Source organism: Arvicanthis niloticus, chromosome 12 (assembly GCF_011762505.2).
Source record: "Arvicanthis niloticus isolate mArvNil1 chromosome 12, mArvNil1.pat.X, whole genome shotgun sequence".
In the NCBI taxonomy this organism is placed as follows: Eukaryota; Metazoa; Chordata; class Mammalia; order Rodentia; family Muridae; genus Arvicanthis; species Arvicanthis niloticus.
Window position 1 is genome coordinate 56,205,782 of NC_047669.1, and position 13,908 is coordinate 56,219,689.

Consider the following 13,908-nt stretch of genomic DNA (forward strand, 5'->3'; position numbering starts at 1 on the left):
CACGATGAACTGTAACAGTACATTTTGTTTACGCCGCTGCTCCGTCTATGATCTTGGCACAAATATTTCTTATTCTTTTCCTTTTTACATTTCTATGTGGCTTATCTTCTCCCCCAGTCCTTTTCTTTTCCCAAAGGTTTTGGTCTGCCAAGTCATTCTGAGAGTTGTGAAGTGTTTCAGTAAGGGATTTAATGGATCAAATGGAAGCGGAGCTCCAGGTCTTTGCCATTGGTTTATGTTGCTTCTGTTCTCTTTGACTACCTCCGGACCCCAGATGTGCCACCTGGCTTCACGTGTTAGTGATGTCATGAACTCCAAACCAAAATTTTGGCAGCAGTACAAAGAAAGAGCTAATTCTCAAACGTGCTTTGAATGTGCTTGAAACTGCTAAACTAATATTTGGCAGGCAGATTGAGATCTTAAACTATAAAATATATTTACTTAGGAGTGGACTCATTTAACATTCAATTTACCTTATGCTATAAAAATACAAAGGTAATATGTACATGAATTCAGATATCACATGGTGGCAAAATTTGAAGGGTATTTATTCAGCCTGGTTGAAACCACATTATGAGATTTGAGCGTCTTAGTTTAAAAAGAAAAAGCTAGAGTTGAATGATCACACACATTAAATATACATGTTAGTATTGTTGGAGATTTACTTTGAACAATATAAAATATCAGCCGCACATGTATGCCAGTGGCCCTTCTACAGAAATTGTGAGCAGAAATACATATGGAGAGAATTTTAGTAGAAACCTAGAAGGCTCCATTTAGACAAAGACAATTACAATGACACAGCCTGGGTGGCCTGATCCCTACCACTAACAATCCTATTCATCCCCAGGATGAATCAGTGTGTTACGATAAAGCATCATCACACAGGAAGGACAACGACCAAAAATAATGTCTGCCCCAATTAAAATGGTGTTCACACTGCACTTCCAAAGGACAGCATTAAGGCTCCGACATTCTGGATTTCTAGTTACTGATACTAAAGGCTAGGTCACTGGTGGGTTCTATGTACCTTCAATAAGTGTTTTTCAAGCACCATGGTGCAGATGTAAGCAGAGGGTTGACCTGAGGGGCAGTGACTAGCTTTCACAGTATTCTACATTAATCTTGGAAGTGCTGAGTTAGTCACTAAGGTTGTCTGATCTCGAGACACAGACATTAAGTCTCAACTATATTTCATATTTTCAATGTCATCCATTATCTTTAAAGGTTTGATAACAAGCATATTTTAAATTCTTAATATCTGATTTTTACTAGAAAACACCGTTGTCATTCTCTCTCTGTGTCTCTTTCTTTCTTTCTTTCTTTTTTTTTTTTTTTTTTTTGCAACAAGTAATTTGAAACACAGCAGCCAGATCTCTGTTGGAACAAGTTCCCACTAGTCCGATATCTCCTTAGGCAAATAGCAAAGTCCTAATGAGAAAAATGGTTAAAATGTCAGGAGGGTCAAAAGACAGCTGAACAAAAAGATCAGAGAGCAACTCTGAACTGGATGTGGTTTTCTGTTCAGCACATTAGAACGTGGATTATCTCCCTGGAACAGTTAATGGGATGGAAATTGCACATACGGCTTCTTAGCATCAATAAAATGCAGCTCAACCCTGACTCTTGTACAAAAAAAAAAAAAAAATACAGTGTGATGTGATAAAAGAAACACTTTTACAGATCAGCTAAACATCACGTTCTACTGAAGGAGAAAGACTTAATGTATATAAAAGGATCTCATGCTCCGCACTAATGGAACACAGTTGTGAATTAAACACCTAATCCATACCATATTCTGATCTGTGACTGAAGACATTTATGGAAGCAATGAACACTGGAAATCATCTCACAACCTGCCATTCAGTTAGAAAGGGGAGAAGTCACTTGGTATCTGAATAGAAAAGAAAAAAAAAATAACTACAGAAATGAAGCGAGACAAATATTATCCAAATATAAAATAGTCCCAATGCAAAAGAAGATGCTGTGGAATCTCCCATTGAGATTGGAGCCCCGAAGATAGCCAACCTGTAGGGTACGACACCAGAAAGGTCAGAGAGGGCTACCCAGACCAAACATCTTGATTTATAAATGAAGGAAGATAATCATCTTACAAAAACCCCTGAAACTACACCATTGCGAGATGTAACTAGATGGTTATTAGCCTCGTTTTTCTTTCTTTAAAGAATGGGCAAGATAATGATATGTTACAATTTGTGGGAATGTTGTAATTTACATTTATATTCAAGGGTTGCTTTCCACAGTGCTTCTTTCTTAAGGGTCTCCTTACCCTTTCACCAGCAAAATAAACAAAAGGAAGAAGTACTTGCTTTAGAATTGGAGCAATCAATGTTCAACCAGTTTCTATTCATTATATGAAAGGCTGCAAAGAGAGTGAATGAAGTTAAAGATTATACATAATATTCCACATACCAACCTGCATTTACATATGCATATATTATTCATTTTTTTCTTCCTTTAAGCTTTTTTGCTTACCCACTCACACATGCAAGACATTTAGAGAGAATTTAGTATCAATAACTAGTCTCTTGAAAGATTAGAGGTTTAAGCATATTGAAATAGAATATACATTTTCCTTTGGTGAAACATTGACTAATCCATGCCTTTATTTTTTCTTGGATCAGAGTCTTGCTATATCACCCTGGCAGTACTGGAATTCATGATTCTACTGCCTCAGTGTTCTGTACCAGGGTTATAGGTATAAACCATGTACTCAGACTTAAATATTAATGATTTAACCATAGGAATGATAAAATTATCTCATTTTTATGAGTGGTAATTATAAGATTGGCCAGGAAAAAGAATAAGAGAGAATATAACAGTGTTAGTGGGGCTACAACTGGTGTAGCCACCATGAAACTCACAAAATGCCTGAAATAAAAATGCCCTAGGGCCTATGCCCAAACACTCTAGATATACTCATTCTTCAGTTGATTCCCTATTAATGATAGGAAGACAATGGGCACAGTCTACATGTCTTCAACTTTTAAATGTATAATGGAAATATGTTTCTTTTATATAATAAAACATTTCTCAGATGTCAAAAACAAAACCATGAAATTCTCAGGTGTACAAATGGGAAAATAAAGAATAATTTTGACTGAGGTAACCTGGATAGACAAACATCAAGAACTTTTTGTTATTTGAGGGTCTTAGCTTTCGGTCTTTAGATGTGTATGTTTCATTTGAAATACTCATTGGTGCCAGGAAATTAGCTAGGGTCAAGGCAGGGTGTAGGGGGGTGGGGGTAGCACATTCAAGACATGGGAGACAGAAAACAGTGATAAGAACATGAAAAGCCTAATAATGGTTTAGGAAGGGTTAAATGGGGTGGAGGATGGGAGGAAAGGGAGAAAATGAGGAGAAAATATGGAACACTAAAACCATTATTGTGTTAAAGGGTATATTATCAAACTGACTTCTAATGATTCATCAATATGACCATTAATTAATACACCTCTCAACCAACACTCATTAAAGAAGCTTCTTACAATAAATAACAATTGACATGGACCCACAAATGACCAGTGTGCAGAGAATAAGATGCTACAGATTGCTCAGCCCAAAATGGGGACATCTTTATCATACTCCATGCTCCCAAACTCAGGGATCATCATGGAAGAGTGAGCAGAATCAGTATAAGGGCCAATGGCATTGGATGACTATATTGACCTGTTTTCCTGGTACAACAGAATTGTATGTATGAACTCACAGGGGTTACAGCAGCATGCACAAGGGCAGAACAAGCTGAAGAGATACACAGTCCCAGAACACATGGGCAGGAAGTCTCATTTCTTGCTGAAGAGCTATTAGTAATTGATAGCTTCTGGGAGAGGGGAGTCAATTTTCTTTAAAGGTGTGATCCTTAGTGGTAGTATGTTGTAGGATAGCTACATACGCAACAGTATTTAGGTACCATGAGCTAGACTTGATGGGTCAAAAGATATGAGGGTACACATCTTGATGGGTTTGGATGCTGTGGATCTAGAAGAGGTGTGGGAGGAGAGTGAATATGTTTAAAATATTGCATATGAAATTCTCAAGGCATTAATACGAATGAAGATGGAAAAAAAAAAAAAAAAACAAAAAACACCCAAAGTCATTAATGCTAGCCAAAATGAAAGGTTTCAAGTAAGATGATGTGATGGTTCCCAAGCAAAGTGTTAGGGAAGAAAGGATAATGGCTTCAAAGTGACAGAAAAAAACAAACAGGCAAAAAAAAAAAAAAAAAAAAAAAACATTAACAATTTCATTCACACTTTTACAGTCAGTGCTATGAGAAAACTCAGTGCTTCAGAAAACTCAGTGACCACTTCTGAAGACTTCAGGGCAGAGGTAGGTGCACTTGATAGATGAGGATGCTTTGATTAGAGAAAGATATAATTAGAACAAATATTTAAAGCCAAGATAGAATATGTGAGGATATTGTTCATAGTAATTTAAATATTCCTGAAGGACACCTAAGATGAAAAAACTGGAGCATAGAAGGAAAAAGCTGTAGCTGCCCTATAGGTTCAGGATCCTTCACAGTTCCAAGTACAAAAGAGAAGGGGGAGTCGTGAGTCTGGGATTTATTTATGCTAGGAAATGTAACTAAGAAAGATATGATAGGGGATAGAGAGAGGACTCAGTGGTTAAGAGAGCACTGACTGCTCTTCCAGAGGTCCTGAGTTCAATTCCCAGAAACCACATGGTGGCTCACATCCATCTGTAATGGGATCTGATGCCCTCTACAGTGTGTCTGAGACAGCAATGATGTACTCATATACATAGAATAAATAAATCTTTAAAAAAGGAGAAGGATATTATAGAAGGACTGGTAAACAAAGCATTATGGCTTTGATTTATGAGGTTGTTCTCTCTGGAATCTGTAAATATTTATTTTTAGGGTAAAAGGCTTGACTAAGGTAAGAGCTTTCAGATGAGGGATTATTCTGGATTCTGTGAATGTTCACTAAATGCCATTACAAAGATTATTACAAGAAAAAGGCAGATGGAGATTTCAGACAGGGTTGCATAGAAGAGAGGCAATGTGAGGAAGGATGTGAAAACAGAACTAATATGGCCATATGCCTCAAAGTTTGGTAGCCAGCTGAGAAAGACAGGGGCCACAAGCACCTTAGAGAGAAGTGCAATATGAGAAATTAGAGAATAAAATATTTCCAAAGCAGGTGAAGAAGTTTCTAAATTTGTTTAATTTGTGATAGGAAAGTTTAATTGGTCATTGTCAGTTTTACTATAAGCGTTGAACAACACAGATAAGCAGACATTGTTATCTCTTCAGGAGAATTCGAAGTTGTACCTGAATATATATATATATATATATATATATATATATATATATATATATATATATATATGATTATATGACTAGTAATTCCTATAAGGGTATCTATAACCAATTTGATATCTGTAACTTTTTGATTTTAATCTTAGTCTACCTTCATAGGTCTTTGGGGAACAGGGAAGGGCCACAATCTTACTATATAGTTAGGTTTGTCTCAGCGTTATTGTGTAGCTCAGGTTAGTGTCAACCACACATGAAGCTCATTCTCAAGAGGGCTGGGATGATAGGCATACACTAGTGGAGCACACTCTTTAAGGGTATTCTAAGAATCTTAGTTAGGCAAAGTTTTGGTGATTCTATCAAAAGTACTTTTTATGAAACAGTCTCATCCATGAGATGTATCTGTAATGGTAGAGGAGACCAAGATGGATTAGGGAAATGGTTTTCTGCAAGAAAGGAAATCATATATCAACCATCTTCTATTGATTTTTAATTGTTCAAGCTTCTCAGATGAATCAGCATTTCAGGAAAAGACAGTAAGAATTTTGAAGTCAAGTTACTTAAATAAGCAAACAAAACTGCCTAAGGCTAAGAGACTCGATGTAGGATATTACAACCCAGTGTTCCTATGGCAATAGAACTCAGAGAGAACCCTAGGGATGCATTTATTTCATGTTTGAGGACTTTAGTTGACCACAGCCCTAGGTATAATAGAAACTCAGATGAAACTACCTTGTTTGAGACAGAGGGAGAGAGACAGAGAGGGAGAAAGACACACACACACACACTCTCTCTCTCTCTCTCTCTCTCTCTCTCTCTCTCTCTCTCTCTCTCACACACACACACACACACACACACACACACACAGAGAGAGAGAGAGAGAGAGAGAGAGAGAGAGAGAGAGAGAGAGAGAGAGAGAGAGAGAGAGAGAGGCAGGCAGAGTGCTCCTACCACTGCAGGGCACACCAGGCTTAAGAGATCTAGCACCTCTGTCCCACAGAGATGACACATGATGATTCTTAGGAAGTATTGATCCCTGTCTATATGGGGTTGAAACTCAAAGGCTTCTTTATATTTAGACTCTGGGGGCTTTGGAATATTTAACTATGGGGGTAGAGAACTTAGGATACAAGTATTTTTGAGTAGAGTCATTTTTAGTATGTGTTACCTGGGACACTTATGTTTTTAAAATTGTTGGACTTATGTTTAGCACTGTCTCATTATACTAAGTTTAAAGAAATATGCATGCCAATATAAACACACCCATGCACACACATACATACACATACATATAAACACATACATGCACGCACATATATACACATAAACACATAGACACATACACAAACACACACATATACTCATATATACATAAACACACATACTACATACACACATGCATAAACACATGTACTTATGCATATACAATTACATACATATACATACAAACATACACATATACACACATACATACATATATATATATATATATATATATATACATATACACATCACATAAACACACATACACCTGTGTGCATGCACATACATGCACACACACATATACACACATAGGCAGACCCATAAACACACACATATACATGCACACACACATATAAACATACACATATGAGTACATACACACATATATACACATACAGACACACATATACACACATACACATAAGCACATACACACATAAACACATGTGCATAAACATGCACACATAAGCACAAAATATATTATTAAACACACTCACACATATACACATAAATATACACATACTAAACATACACACATATACACATAAACACACAAATACACAAACATATATACATACCTACACACATATGTACACACATGCAAACATAACACACACATACACACACACACATACACACACACACACTTGTATAAAAGAAACCATTTTCACTAGCTTTCTAAAGGTAGGGATAGTACCCAGGGTCTCATAGTCACTAGGCAAGCATTCTACCCCTGGTACAAGTCTCCAGCCCTTCATTTTTCTCCATATTTAAGCTTGACCCTGAGTTGTAGCATTTGAATTGCATGTTTGAATGAAAATCTTTAATTGTTCTCATTTTTGATTTCTGTCTCTAATAGATTATCTTTTGCTCTTTCTAAAATTTAGTAACAGTGAACAAAATAGTGAGAGAGAAAAGCCATTGAGCTGGTGTAGTACTTTATTTTAAATTAAATTCCAATGTACTTTGCATTGTTAAACACTATTCCGATATGTGGAAGAGTTGCCAGTGTCCTTCAGAGCATTAGGAGGTTAGTGTCTGTTCTCTACAAATTTTCTACTCTACTATCAAGCTCAACAAATACCTTTTAAGTTGTAGCTTTAAAAAATAGTGACCTTGATTGCTAGCTTGAAGTAGCAATAACTTCTTTGCTGCTGACTCAAATAAAATTAATACTCTGTAATCAAAGAAAAAATAAACAGCCATGGCATACTATTTTGTTTTATGTTGTGCTAAAAATAAACATGTTGTCAGCAGCCAGTTCAGTTTCTGTGCAAGACTTCTCAAGTCAGATCGATGTCTTTGATGTGCACTGAACTGACAAACACCATAAATATTTAAATTTTAAATAAAGTCTCCCTTTATAAAGTATGCATTTGTGTTGGCATACTATAAACTAGGAATTAAAATAAAATTGATGCCAGCATCAAGTGAGGCCACAGTGTCCATGTTACTTGAATATAAATGCATCAAATACCTGATCGGCTTTGCAAGTCACATGGAGTTGGTATTTCTACACTGTAAATAGGACATCAAATGTAACCCAGCCATTCTCCTGGGTTTGAAAGTTCAGACCTTTTATCTCTCTATGCTTCTTCTCCTGAGGATTCATAGAACTGTCGTTCTTTGTTTAGAACTACCCAACCACAGGAAAAATGTGTATAAGATTTGTTTAGGGTCTAATTAGAGCCTGGAATTTATTATTGATTTCATTGTGTGTATTTGTTTGTATTATTTGGATATTGAATGATTGGCTTTGAATTTAATACTTTGAATTAATTTTTAATTTAATTTTGAATTAATAATAATTTATTATTTACCTTTCTAAACAATACTTAAAACATATAGCCTTATAGTCACTATAAATATTCAGGTGCATAGGTGTAAAATAGTATGCTAAAAAGGCATATGTGTGTGTGTGTGTGTAGGAAATTTGGAGAATGGTATTATGTTTCTGATGAAACATTGAGGTAGCTTAATCTCAGTCATCTCTCCCCTTTTAAGTGTTTTCTTTATGTCCCACCTATTTGCCAGGTCACTTTTGTGCAGACCACCACAATCTGTAAAGGAAACCAGAAGAATTTCCCATAGTGAGGGGATTTGTACTGATTTTTAATAACATCAAGATATCTACAGAAAAGGACACTGAAGAAAAAAGTAAAGTCTTCGCAAACTAAGGGGCAGGTCAGAAAGTGAGAACTTTTGTATGTGTTGATGGAGTTTGAAATTCTGCATGTGAAACCGAGGGAGCATAGAGCTTCCTTGGAGATCTGCTCTAGTAAGGTGGCCTTAGAGCTGCTGTCCTCTTTATCCTTTTAGTGCATTTTTCTGTGATATGCAAAAGCCTTCACACTTAATTAACAGAATTCAGTAATATGCAAATGAAGTAAGGCATGTGCAAATACATAGTGGAAATGCTCCTTCTCCTTCGTACTGCTACTGATTCTATCCTGTATTCTTGAGGCAAATTCTTTTTTAAAATCACATTTTAAAATGTTTATTATAAATAAATTCTCCTTATAAATTGCGAGATGCATTGTGCTTCATGAACTCCATATTTTGAATCCCCAATGTCCAATTTCACCATGCTCAGAGATAGGATCTTTGATGGGAGAAGTAATTTTGGATATCTGAGGCATGAAGGCAGAGTCGGAATTTGATAGGATTTATGGGAAGATGGCCTCATATGAAGTGGAAGAGACACCAGGGATGAGCACATACAGAGAAAAGGTTCTAGAAGTTCCTGTGAGAAGGCAACCATCTGGAAAAAAGAAGGGAGAAAAAATCTTGACAGCATCTTGATCAAGATTTCCAGGCTCCATAACGTTTAAGCCCCACAGTCTAGTTTAGTTTGTTATGGCAGGACTTACAGACCAATATAAAATGTTCAGACAGGGCTAATGTATGTGGAAACAGAAAGTATTTTTTGCCATCTATTAACTTATTTCTAGATCCTGTTCCAAAGGACCGACCACATAGCTAACCATTTCTGCATCTTAAAATGTTGATTCTTCAGTGATCAACTCCACACCTGTAAACAGTATACTTATGATATTATTTCCTCATCAGATCTAAGCTTTACCAATTTATTCCATACTGTGATTAGTGAGCATTTATTTAGTTTATTTACACAGTGAATATGTTCTTTCTCTCTTCTCCTATCAAAAAATTATATTCCAGCTCTCTACTTTATGAACTGTAAAAGTAACTTTTATTTGCCTGATGTAATTGTTGTCTCACAGGCTTACTGGCAAACAAACTCACACTTTCTAGTTCTTTCTGAACTCAGGCTAGCTGGTTTATTTATCTCAGCAACTCTGGCTCAAAATCCTCTTTAAACTGACTGATTCAACCTGGCTTCTCTCAGCTTCGCCCTGAATTGCTCTGCTTGGGCTCAAACTAATGTTTTAATCTTCTGGCTCCTTTTTATTTTCTGGCTTCAGCTGCCTCTGCTGATCTGCACTGAACTGCATCAACTCATGAATGAACTCAACTCCACCGCATTCCACCCACTGAACTGACTCCCAACTGACTCACACTCTCTCCCTGTGCTACTTTTAAATAGCTTCTCTTTCCTGTACTGTTCTTGTGAGAGTTGGACTTCTCCTATCTCTGGCTCATTCTATCAAATCTTTCTCTAATTCATCATTTCACCTGCCTCTCAATCAGATGTCACTTTCAAACACAGATACTTCTTTCTCCAAACTAATTTTACCTTAAAGGTGTGTGCTATGGGCATGTCTATATTCCAGCCACAGGTATTAAATGTGTGTGGCTTGTCTGCATTCCAGCTCGATCACACAGATCCGTCTTTGGATGTGATCCTTGCCAGAGCAGCCATGTTGTTGTATTAAAATTCCTCCATGTTGTTGTATTAAAATGAAGAATGCTACAACTCCATCACAGAACTGAAGGCATCCCTATTCTAGTACCTACTGTGCCTTTTCACCTTTTCCCTGTATAATGTTCAATAGCTGTGCATTTTAAAATAGTGTTAATCAAACACTCACGACTTTTCTACATAGTTATTCTTACACTTGAAAACTACGTTTACCATGAGATTTGTACCCATTTTGCTCACTGAAGATGAAATATCTGAGGCTTACATTTCTATCCTAAGGAGTCTACAACAGTATATTTTGAACAGTACAGTTTGAATTAAGGTAATAGGTCCACTGTGAGTATCCTTAAACAAAGGTTTCACAATGTGAATTTGAATTTGTATAATTATGGGAATGTTTGGGATATAAAGTCTATAAAGGGGAATCGGAGGATTATAGTGAAGCTCACAACCTCCAGAGGTATGGGCCAGTGAGGACATAGTAGATATCTCAAGGAACTTAAGGAATCTGAGCATACTCTATATTAAGGTATTCTCTGAAGAATTGTTGGCAAAGTTGAGTTCTCTATGTTTTGGGTGGGAATGTGGTGACTACAGAACAACAGGGATTAAAGACACGAACGGCACACTTGTTTACCGTGATGAACCAGACTAAACTAAGGAATTTTGAGACAATTTTCTGAAAACAGAAAATTGCTCCAGCAAGAAGGGATTAAATTTCCCAGAGGAAGAGGAGATTTAGAGGCATTCATCAAGAATGTACAATAGAATAACTATTGTAAATGTTAGTAGCTTAAACATGAATGACATATACTCTCTTAGCAGAATTTACTACCTTGAGTGACAGAAGAAAGCATAAATGAGATAAAGGGTACGGATGCAGATTTTAAGACAAAGTTTGGAAAGTTCAAACAGGACACAAAGTATAGCTTATTAGCTTCACTTAAATGAATTCTGACTTCACAGATGAGAGTAATATTTATGGATCCACAGGCAAGCAAAGAATTTACCATTTAGAATGATTTGAAAAATTTGTCACTCAGACTTGAAAGCACTAGTATTTTTCTGAGACATCCTGTTCAGGCACTTCCTTCATTACCCCCTATAGCAAAATTTTCCCTGTCCAATCACTTCAAATATTAATACAACAAGAAGCCTGTGTTTGGACAGGGAAAATGAAGGCAAAAGTTACAGAGACAAGGAGTAACACAGGAAAAAGGAGAGGAGGAAGATGGAGGACAAACAGGACAATTCAGATTCCACATGGCTTTAAATAGTCACAGGTAGCTATAATATACAGGGATAGAATAATTGGGATAACTTGTCTAATCTAGGTGGGCAGCTTGTATCATTATCAATTGGCTCTGAAATTATTGTGTGGGCATCTTGTGAATTGAGAATTTATTGATATATAAATCTAACTGATTCATTATAAGCATCTAGAGTTTTTATTTACTGGGTTACTGGAATTTGAGACTGCTGACCACAGTGGGTAAATGGCTAAGAAGGTTTGGGCATCTCTGAGACAGGCACACCTGAGGTGCGAGGATCACAGCACAGAGGCTAGCATAGAGGTGGCCGGACCATGGGCAGAGAGCAGCTGGGTGTAGTGCTGGAACTTGCCATTCTTTTTTACTATTTCCTGCAACAACTTTCTCTCTGTGGAGACCCAAGCTGTAACCAAAATAGTTGACAACTTCTCCCCAGATATTTATTGAACAACTAAGGATGGTGGCAATATTTTTATCTGCCACAAACTGGGAAGTATCAATTGAATAACTCATAGTGCTATATTCTATAATTGGTGACATTTTGTAAACAGAACACACACACACACACACACACACACACACACACACACACACACACACACAAGCATGCACACACACATACACACTCCTCACAGAACTAGAGAATATAATAAGTCATTGGGAATGAACATCCTCTTAAAGAAACACTGTCACCTTACACCAGGGCCACAAACCATCCATCCTTAATTGTTAACAGTAAACTCATTCCTAGGTAACTATCTATTTTGCTATAATTTATGCACTACTACATTTTATTGTCATGATCAAATGTGACAAGCTTACAATTAAATTCATGCAACATTTGATTTCAATACTGTTACATTCTATAGATAAGAAAGGTAGTTTTCATATATATGAAATCACAGATGGAAGATGACAGATGAATAGATGCAAACCTGAGAATAATATAACTCTTATAAAAACTGGCAAACATTTTGACCTGACTTTCTCAAGTCTCAAATCTTATGTGGACTAACTTAAAATGAGTCACATTATTCTGGCCTTCAATCTTAGGCATCATTTGGACAACAACTCATATTTGGTCTGTTTGTTATGGTCTGTCATTATTTTGTCCTAAAATCTATAGACCCCCTTCCACTACATGTTGCAGTTATCTCTTTAAGAAACCTAAGATGAATTTTTTTGTGACAGTGCTGGAGATTGGACTCTGAACTTTGAGCTGTAGGCATGGCAGACATATGCTTTACCAATGAGCTACCATTCTAATTTAAAAGCTTTAATTTAGTTTTTCATCCACTAATCCCATCCTCTGGGGCAGCTTTTAGATATTTTGAGAAGGTAACATTAACATTATATTCTATTATCCTGTGTCTCTAACATGATCAAGAATCTTCTGGGGGAGCCTGCATTGCAATTGTTAAAAGCACATGGTCCTCATGAAAGACAAGGCTTGATGAGTTCATTCAAAGTGTCAACACTATGCTCAGCTCACAGATGATGCTTAAGAAATATCACCAGTCATGGCCGTGATTCAGTTTGCTCTTCATATCGGGGCAGACATAAAAATCTCTAACATGATATAGGACAAGAACTTTCATTGAAGAACAATACCAGTTTTATAATTTTTGAGTGTGAAGATCACTACCTAGTCTTCAGAGAGTAATGTCACCTTTTCTGTGGGGTCTATTTCCTAAGCCCCTTCAAAGGACACCTGTGATTGCAGATATTATGAAATCGTAAGTATACTATTTTCCTTATGCAAAGAACAATAATCGCTAACAAGTGCAAGAATTATAGCAATGTCTTGCAATATATGTGCTACAAATGTGGTAAGGAGTCATGACGAACAATACTCTTTTGGGATTGCAGTTCACTGTGAGCAACTGAAACTATACAGAACAATACTGTGAGTTCAGAGTGTCCCAGTTCTTCTAAGAGCATTTAAACTCACACTCTCCGTGCCTCTCCACAATAAATAGAAGCTCCATGAAAGGAAAGAGAATAGTTTTGCTTCTTTATTAAAAAATTATCTTCCCCTGAACACCGCATGCTTCTTTGTATATTGCAGAAGAGAAATGCGTTTATTTTAAATGTCTTTTGAACATTGAATGACTATATTTTGAATGCCCCACTGTTTTGCATTATTTATCTTGCTTGTCTTGCCTCCCTAACCAGATTATAAGCGAGATCAGAGCAGAGACATCAATGCCTTGCATGAAACAGGT